We start from the raw sequence: 10087 nt of genomic DNA, 5'->3' as shown, positions 1-10087 counted from the left end.
ATCTTGAATCTTGTGGGGAACACCGCCCATCCCATCAAAAACTCCATAGACTTCACCAAAAATGTCCAGAAACTCACCCTGGATCCAGATAAAACTATAGTGTCCTTTGATGTAGTCTCTCTCTTCACTTGCATACCTACAACTGACTCATTGGAGACAGACAGAAAACAACTACAAGAAGACAGCGCCTTATAAAACAGAGCCAGCCTCACCCTCTTCACCGATGGCTGGGTGACAGTGAGGATTAAGTGTAGTCCTAGACAGAAGGCTCCGGTACACCACCAACCTGTTCATGTGTCTAACCATTTTTCCCCACTCGGCGACACACCCGCCGGGGGTCAAACTCTACAGGCCACCTACAGGCCAGTGGACACTCTTTCAATGATGAGGATGTACACATCCTGGACAGGTAGGAACGCTGGTTTAAGGGCGGAGTCAAGGAGGCCATTTACGTGAAAAGGGAAAGACCATCTCTGAATCGAGGAGGGGGGCCTAAGGGTACATCTGTCACCATCTTGGAATGGCTGTGATTGCAGCCATTCCCTAACTCTCTGTGAATGGTACTCATGGCCATTGATCAGTGGTTGTTGATCAATGGTCATGAGAATTTGCATAATTAAGATTAAGGAACTGACCTCCCAGCCCATTGTTCCTTCACTGGGCTGGTTTCAGTCATTATGCAAATGTACTGTTTATAAGACTGGGGAAACCTGCAGTCAGCTGAGACTGAAGAAGTCACCTGATGATGATGAAACATTTCTCCCACTGAAAACGTCCAGATGAACAGAATGAACTTTTGGATACTCTGCCTTAAAGAAATCTGGTTACAGCAGGATGATTATGTTAGTTTGAATGAATCAACACCTGCAAGTTTTACAAATTGTCAGACTCTTGAGGGGGGTGAGGGTTAATCAACCAAAGACACAGACAGAGTTTTAGTTCATTTGAAAGCCTGGAGTTTAGTCTTGCCCACTCTAGCTGGAAAACTCAATTAGACTCGATTCACTTCTTTCAAAATGTAAAAGAACCCACCCACAACTTTAATCTCACTCCAGGTCTTGTTCTGACATATAGCATAGAAATTGAACATTTAACAGTGTTTCCTGAAAAAAATATTCTGTCTGATCATCCTAAATTTACAGTAATCAATTACACAGCAGTGGGTAATATATTTCATCACAGTAGATGTCTTTCTGAAAGTGCTGTAACTAGATTCAAGGTTATCATCCATCCAATGTTATCTTCCTCAATGCCCTGTACCAACACAGAGCAGAGCAGATACCTGACCACTAATCCCACAGAGGCTGATTAAATCCTCAAAATCCCTGTTACAACTCTCAAACACACACCTAAAAGCAGATAACTCATAAGCTGGAGAGGAAACGACTTGTCACAAATTTAGAGGATCATCATTTAGCCTGGAGAAATAGTTTGCTGCTTTATAAGAAAGCCCTCCGCAAAGCCAGAACATCTTACTATTCGTCACTGATTGAAGAAAATAAGAACAACCCCAGGTTTCTCTTCAGCACTGTAGCCAGGCTGACAAACAGTCAGAGCTCTACTGAGCCAACAATCCCTTTAACGTTAACTAGTAATGACTTCATGAACTTCTTCACAAATAAAATTTTAATCATTAGAGAAAAAATTACCAATAATCATCCCACAGATGTAATATTATCTACAGCTACTTTTAGTACCATTGATGTTAAGTTAGACTCTTTTTCTCCAATTGATCTTTCTGAGTTAACTTCAGTAATTACTTCCTCTAAACCATCAACGTGTCTTTTAGACCCCATTCCTACAAAACTGCTCAAAGAAGTCCTACCATTAATTAATGCTTCAATCTTAAATATGATCAACCTATCTCTAATAATCAGCTATGTACCACAGGCCTTCAAGCTGGCTGTAGTTAAACCTTTACTTAAAAAGCATCTCTAGACCCAGCAGTCTTAGCTAATTATAGGCCAATCTCCAACCTTCCTTTCATATCAAACATCCTTGAAAGAGTAGTTGTCAAACAGCTAACAGATCATCTGCAGAGGAATGGCTTATTTGAAGAGTTTCAGTCTTGGTCTCGTCATGTTTGATTACTCCCTGCTATGTTTCCCTATTGTTTCCCATTCCTTCATTATCCCTCTGTGTCTTTTTGTAGGCACTCCCAGTTTAGGTTTAGTTTAGTTTTTGCCATGTTCTGTTTTTGTTTTCTGTCCCCACAGATAAAAGCTCATTCACAGTTTGTTGTCAGTGTCTGCACTTGGGTCCTATTTCTCTCCACTCCACACCTTTCCCTTACAGCCTCTTGATGTGATTTGGTGGTATATAAATAAAATTGAACTGAATTAAAACATTTATTTTCCTTCTTTCTTTCTTCAGTGACCATTGCTCTTTTAGTTTCTTACTTTCACCCGGTTGCAAGGAAACTCTGTTGTAATTGGGGTAATTCATTCTTTTGTTACCCCTCGCTGAGACTATTGTAATTCTTTATATGTTGGCTCTGTTCAGTCATTACTTTGTTGAATGCAGGACATACAAAGTGCAGCAGCTCAACTTTTCACAGGAAAGAAAGAATGTGTTCACATTACATGTAAATTGGACTTCTTACACTAGCTTCCAGGTCATCACAAGATACAGTTTAACATTTTATTCATTGTTTTTAAGAATCTGAGAAGTTTAGGCTTAGGAGGTTTAACAGACCTCTCTGCACTGAATCATACTTGTTATTAATCTCTGTCTCTCTTCCACAACATGTCTTTATCCTGTTTTCCTTCTCTCACCCCAACCGGTCGCAGCAGATGGCCCCGCCCCTCCCTGAGCCTGGTTCTGCTGGAGGTTTCTTCCTGTTAAAAGGGAGTTTTTCAGCACATGTTCAGCACTCTCTCACAAAAATTAGGTACAGGATCCACATCACTGTGGATTTAGGTATTTCTTACAGTTTTTACCCCATCGGTCAATCTCACATTTCACTCTACCCTCACTCATGAACAAGACCCAGAGATACTCTAACTCCCAGACTTGGAGTGGTTACTCATCTGTGACCTGGAGGGGACACCCCACCCTTTTCTGGCTGAGAACTGTGGTCTCTGACGTGGAGACGTCCTGACACTTCACACTTAGCTACAAACCAAAAATAAAATGAGTCTGAGTTACTGCCGGCAATACTATGGTTGGGGACTGAATGGCCCATAACAACGGGCAAGAACTCCATACTTCTCAAGCACCTCCCCACAGGACGTAGTTAAATACCTTCTCCAAATCCACGATGGAAAACCACAATGTTCCTCGTGAATCTGAGGTTCGACTAAAGGGGACCATCTCTCCTCTCCAGTATTCTGGCATAGACTTTCCTGGGGAGGCTGAGAAGTGTGATCCTCCTATAGTTGGAGGACACCCTTGAAACCACCAGGGAAACAGGGAACCCCCTTCCCAGCATGCCAATTCAGAAGCACAGCCCCAGATCTCCCCACTGTCACTGCCAGAGCCCTACTCTGGCTGGCCTGCCAGTACCTCTCAGCTGGCTCTGGAGTCCCACAGGCTTCCTTCTTCTGCTTGATGGTTTTCTTCCTCTCTTCCTCTCTTTTTCCTTCCCACTGTCGCCAAAGTGCTTGCTCATAGAGGGTCATATGATTGTTGGGTTTTTCTCTGTATGTATTATTCTAGGGTCTACCTTACAATATAAAGCACCTTGAGGCGACTGTTGTTGTGATTTGGCACTATATAAATAACATTGAATTGAAATGAATTGAATTGAATTTAGGCTCCACCTTACTTAACTGAATTTTTGCAACCCTGCACTCCAACCAGAGCACCTAGGTCTATGAACCAACTTCCATCCTAGATATCTCCTCCAGCTTATCTGGAAGAACACAAGGCGTTTACGGACAAGCTGAGAGATATAACCTCTCCAGTATGTCCTGGGTCTGCCCCAGGGCCTCCTTTCAGTGGGATATGTCCGAAAATGTGGAGAAGTGTGGGGATCGGTCTGCCAGGGACTCCACCCTTGGCGGCCACCAGACACTGCACTCAACCCCTACTGCACCACCGGTGGGATGTGAGCCTACAGAAGGGCGGGACCATATCTACTCTTCAGGCTGACATTTCAAACAATGTAAAGCATCTCAGGGAAAAAAACACACGTTGAAACAAATACTTCAGTATTTCTTAAACTCTTGCAAATAAAGATGTACACAAATCAGGCAACCACACATGCTGCATGAGCAAAATGTACTTATTTGTTATGTATGTTGTATTTTCATAATTAATTGTTTGTAACAGACTTTTTTTTCTCACAACATTTTTAAGGGAGTGGTGCTGTAGCGCCATCTATTGATCAGCCAGCACTGGGAAAGTAGCTTAACTGAACATTTAATCCCTAGATAGCTCAATATGAGAATAAGAAATGCAATGACAACACTATATGACTGTTTTTCTGCATGACAAAGAAATGCTGCTGTGGTTAAGGAAAGAAATCTGTTTGCTCTTTGGGCTTAAAATATAAGAAATTAGTATATAAAATCACTGATAATTCTGGTAGCTCATTACCCAGACTCTCCCATAAATATAAAGTGGAATGTTTATTTTTATTTCACAGAGAATGTCCTATTATATGTTTTTATTTTGATGTGGATACATTATTAAAATAAACCTGACATTTCTAATTTAAAAATATTACATGTAATTAATGCAACGTCCTTAAGTGTAAGAGAATGAGTCATAAGGGGATGCTGTGATTTCTTGTCTGCATTTTAAAATCGCAGGACATTCACCTAAACTGAACTTGCTTCCAGCACAAAGGCTACTTGAGCAAAGGCAGCGATATTGTTTTCTCTAATATCTCTAAGTTCTGAGAATTTGCTCCTTCTTCTTTCTGTGTTTGTTTGTCTGACATGTATTATAACAGTATACTATTACAGGCCATTGTTAATGGGTCTAGGGTGAACTGTTAATAAAAATAAAGATTGTGTTGTAACTTAGGTACAGGGTAGTATATAGTATTCTAACAGGTATGACTAAGCAGTTGTGATACTGTAAGATAAGCCACATGATACTGTGATAATAATCCAGTGTTGCAGAGTACACTATGCACTCACAGAAGTGAACTCTATGGTTCCTCCACTGGTAGCTATAACTCTGCCTCTGGTTTCTTTTAACTTTAAACTATACTATGTCAGCTGAGATCACTATTATGTGAACTCAAACAAAGAACGTCTCTTTCTCTGGATTTTCTTACAGTACAGCCAGTTCCAGCAAAACTCATTTAAACAGCATTTCATGACTTAGATTTTCATGCACAAAAAAAGTGCAGATATTTTTAAGGGGTCTTTGAAGCATGGATGATCTTCTATTTTCAATATGTAGATTCACTACTTTTATAAAATATTCCTTGTGTCATTACAAATGACTGTAACAGTGATCCCAGCTCCTGACAGTCCTCTGGCAGCTCTCGCTGTCGTATAACGCTGTGGCAGGAAGGAGTAGGACCCAAATAACCCAAACTCAGGGAGGCAGCTTTAATGCTATATCAAAACTCAAGCAATATAAACAGTGAAATAGAAAACAAAACCTAAAAAGCTAGAAACTGGCAAACTAAGAACCTATCAGGGCGTGCTGACTTCTGGTGGAGATGGAGCTGGACCCGACGATATGGACGCCTCTGGCACAGACAGAGCTAGCTGTAGCTGTGCAGGACACACAGCCGGCTCAGGACACTTCTCAGGCACAGACAGTAATGAGGAGTCTGTAGCTGGCTGGATAAGCTCGCCCGAGCTCCCAGCAGATGATGGAGGAGGCTAGGTTGGCTCACCTGAGCTCCCGGTGGAGACAGGTGGCTGGGACGGCTCTGCTGAGCTCTCAGCGGTGGCAGACGAAGACCGGACAGGATGCATAGGATGCATAGGCTGCAAAACCTGTGGGGGTCCAGAGGTGGCTGAGGCCCGAGGTTCAGCCTCTGGGTAGGCCCCAGGGAGAGTTTTTGTCTCCAGGTAAAAATGTTTTGCAGCCTCACACAGTCCTATGGGTAGGCTGCTTCTCTGAAACAGAGTTTACACTGTCCGAGCTGGACTAATGATTCCCTGTAGTGATAACTGGCTCAGAAGGAGCAGGATGAAAACAGTCTATTGTTTGTTTTAAAAGTGGTGTAAACAGTCTCTGTAGAAATAATTCCAAGCTTGGAAAGAGCAGGAAGAAAAGTGTCTTTTATTTAGGCTGAAGAGCAGAATACAAAAGCTTAAGTATAAAATACCAAAGGAAAAACATGACTTACTGAAAACCAGAACAATAGTATATAAACTAGGGGTATGAAACACTGGACCAGGAGAAGTGAGCTGACACTGTGACAAAGGGAGACTGAGATAATGAGAGAGCTGGGAACACAACAGTGACGAATCAGGATTAATAAGACAGGGGATTTTCGGGAGGGGCACTGAAATTTGGAATTCTCCTGGAAAAAATCGGGAGGGTTGGCATGTATGGTCTGCTCTGACACCTGGGGCTGCACAGGGCTGGAAGAGTACACAATCAAAAACCTGACTTTAATCTTACAGAGACTGTTAGGATCATACATGCCAACCCTCCCGATGTCTCCCTAATTCTGAGGTCTCAAGGTTTTCAAGTATGGTTATGTTTTTATGAATAATTAATACAAAGTACATACATGTAATTATTAGTTAATTGATTGTGTTTGCCCGCAACTTGTCACACATTTGATTTCCTTTGTCTGAGAACTGCAAGTGTCCAGTGACTGATAAACCCACTGCTGTAAATCATCTGTGCAAGCACCAGCTGAGAGATGGACAGGAGATTAGGGGAAGAATGGGCTGATCTCCCTTTCCCTTTCCATCTAAAATCATTTTATCAGCAAAGTGGGACATTTTCAGTGTTGGAGAAAGTACTCAGATCTTTATAGTAAAAAATATAAAGGGCAGTGTATAAGTGTCAGAACCAGAATGTAAATAAATTAAATAAATGTCAGTATTTGTTTTAAAATTAAAATTACTGCTACATCTGACTTAAGACAGTTATAACATGACAATATTTTCTCACTTCATAAAAGGAATATTTAATTTATTATTCTACTTTTTATTTTATTAGAAACACTAATGCCCTTCCTGCTATCCCCACTTCCTCTTTTGGGAGGAAATGGAGGCAGCTTATTCTCCTAGTCACTACCCAGAGCTCATGACCATAGGTGATGGTAGGTGATGGTAGGAACAAGTAAATCCTCTTTCATGTTCAGCACTCTCTCACAAAAATTAGGTACAGGATCCACATCACTGTGGATTTAGGTATTTCTTACAGTTTTTACCCCATCGGTCAATCTCACATTTCACTCTACCCTCACTCATGAACAAGACCCAGAGATACTCTAACTCCCAGACTTGGAGTGGTTACTCATCTGTGACCTGGAGGGGACACCCCACCCTTTTCTGGCTGAGAACTGTGGTCTCTGACGTGGAGACGTCCTGACACTTCACACTTAGCTACAAACCAAAAATAAAATGAGTCTGAGTTACTGCCGGCAATACTATGGTTGGGGACTGAATGGCCCATAACAACGGGCAAGAACTCCATACTTCTCAAGCACCTCCCCACAGGACGTAGTTAAATACCTTCTCCAAATCCACGATGGAAAACCACAATGTTCCTCGTGAATCTGAGGTTCGACTAAAGGGGACCATCTCTCCTCTCCAGTATTCTGGCATAGACTTTCCTGGGGAGGCTGAGAAGTGTGATCCTCCTATAGTTGGAGGACACCCTTGAAACCACCAGGGAAACAGGGAACCCCCCCCCCCCCTTCCCAGCATGCCAATTCAGAAGCACAGCCCCAGATCTCCCCACTGTCACTGCCAGAGCCCTACTCTGGCTGGCCTGCCAGTACCTCTCAGCTGGCTCTGGAGTCCCACAGGCTTCCTTCTTCTGCTTGATGGTTTTCTTCCTCTCTGGTGTCTGTGATCTGGTTCTGGGATTACTGCCCAGACTGGCATCAACAACCTTGCAGCCACAGGTCGTTGTGGCACCTTCAGCAATGGAGTTGTAGAACATGGTCCACTCAGAGGCAACATCCCCAGCCTCCCTCGGAATGGAATTGAAGCTAAAAGTCTCACTGACGGGGGCCTCTTCAACATGTTCCCACCGCACCCTCATTATACATTGGGGTACACCAGGTCTGTCCAACATCTTCTCCTACCATCTAAACCAAGTCACCACCAGGAGGTGATTAGTTGACAGACAGTTTTTGAAACTGTGGATCGGCGTGTCAGGGCCTCTACCTGACCACAAAGACACACTCACCGGGAAAAAAAAAAAAACCCTAAGGAAATACACTGAGCAAGTAAATGTTAGGTAACTAAAAAAGGTGGACTCAGGGAGCCGAACACACAGAGGCCCGGGAGTTGCAGTGAAGTGGTGTTTATTTACAGATCCGGGGCGTGCTGGAAAAACTGGCAGCGAACTCGATCGATCTAAGGGAGGAGGACAGACCAGAGTTAAGGAGTGAATACAGAAACCGAGAGCGAAAACATTTGCTGAAATGAGAGTTGGAAAACTTACTTGGCACAAACTGAAATACGGGTGGTGGTTTCCCGTAACCGGAGGTGGAGGCAAGTAATATGAAGATGGGGTGCGGCACAGGTGGGCGAGATAGAGCTCCGTTCTGACCAAGGAGGGAGACGATCTCCAGGGGCTCAGACAGGCGGACAGGCAGCATGGCAGGTTGGTGGAAAGGAAAACAGGCAAGGAAATGAATCATGAATAATGGGCCGGTCATTGGCTCCAAGCTTGAGAGTTTACAAACACTTTACCACTCGTGGAAGTCACAATACTCCGACACCGGATGTCAGCCACGCAGCTCCTTAAACGCTCCTGCTGATGACGCCTGATGCACCGCTGGTGTGCCGGGATCCCACGAATCACCACCCCGCCGGACTGTGCCGAAAAAGGAAAACAAACACAAAACGCCATACATACACACCCCAGTTCCTAATAATAAAACACGAGGGCTAGAGGAACATGCACAGGAACTTAAACAGATGAACAGGACATGATGAGATAGTGACACAATATATACACAGGGTAGATAGATAGAAAGGGTATTTAGGGGAAGTGGAGATAGCTGTGGAGAACAAGACACGGGTGAACCAAGTCACAGCAGATGAGACAAGTGAAGCAAAACTAAGAGCAAAGTGCAAAGTACACATCAACAAAATAAAGAAGGACTTGTGAACACTGGGGGGTAATCCAGAAGACAGGTTTAGCTAACAACGCCGAATTTGTTGACCCTGAGATTTGGGAGAGTTAACTTTGACTCAGAGCTGTGAACGAATCTGCTTGCTGGCAGGTTTTCTTCAACAAACTGAGTTTCTCTCTAACTCCTCCTCTCCTGCTGCACCTGAACCAGCCAACTGGTACTTTAATTTCCTTTGTACTGCAGACTTAGGCAAGGCAAGGCAAGTTTATTTATATAGCACAATTCAACAGCAAGGTGATTCAAAGTGCTTTACAGAGACATTAAAAAACAAAAACAAATAAAAAGCATGATTTGAAAAAAAGAAAGGAACAGTAGATAAAATCAGTAGTTAAAATGTAAGTTTTGAAATTTAAGCTTAGAAGTAAAACAGTGTGGATTTGGTGCTTTATTCAAAAGCAGCTGAGAACAGGTGAGTCTTCAACCTGGATTTAAATAAACTGAGTGTCTCAGCTGACCTGAGGCTTTCTGGGAGTTTGTTCCAGATATATGGAGCATAAAAGCTGAATGCAGCTTCTCCGTGTCTGGTTCTGACTCTGGGAACTGATAAAAAACCGGATCCAGATGAGCTGAGGGATCTGGAAGGTTCATACTGGGTCAGGAGGTCACTGATGTATTTTGGTCCTAAACCATTCAGAGCTTTATAGACCAGCATCAGAACTTTAAAGTCTATCCTCTGATGGACAGGCAGCCAGTGTAAAGACCAGAGATGGGCAGTAACGCGTTACTTGTAACACGTTACTGTAATCCGATTACTTTTTTCAAGTAACGAGTAATGTAAGGGATTACCATTGCAAAAACGGTAATTAGATTACCGTTACTTTCCCGTAGGAACGCTGCGTTACTGCG

This window comes from Oreochromis aureus, linkage group 4 (assembly GCF_013358895.1).
Source record: "Oreochromis aureus strain Israel breed Guangdong linkage group 4, ZZ_aureus, whole genome shotgun sequence".
Taxonomy (NCBI): domain Eukaryota; kingdom Metazoa; phylum Chordata; class Actinopteri; order Cichliformes; family Cichlidae; genus Oreochromis; species Oreochromis aureus.
The sequence above is the reverse complement of the archived record's forward strand: the minus strand, read 5'-3'. Positions refer to the sequence as shown.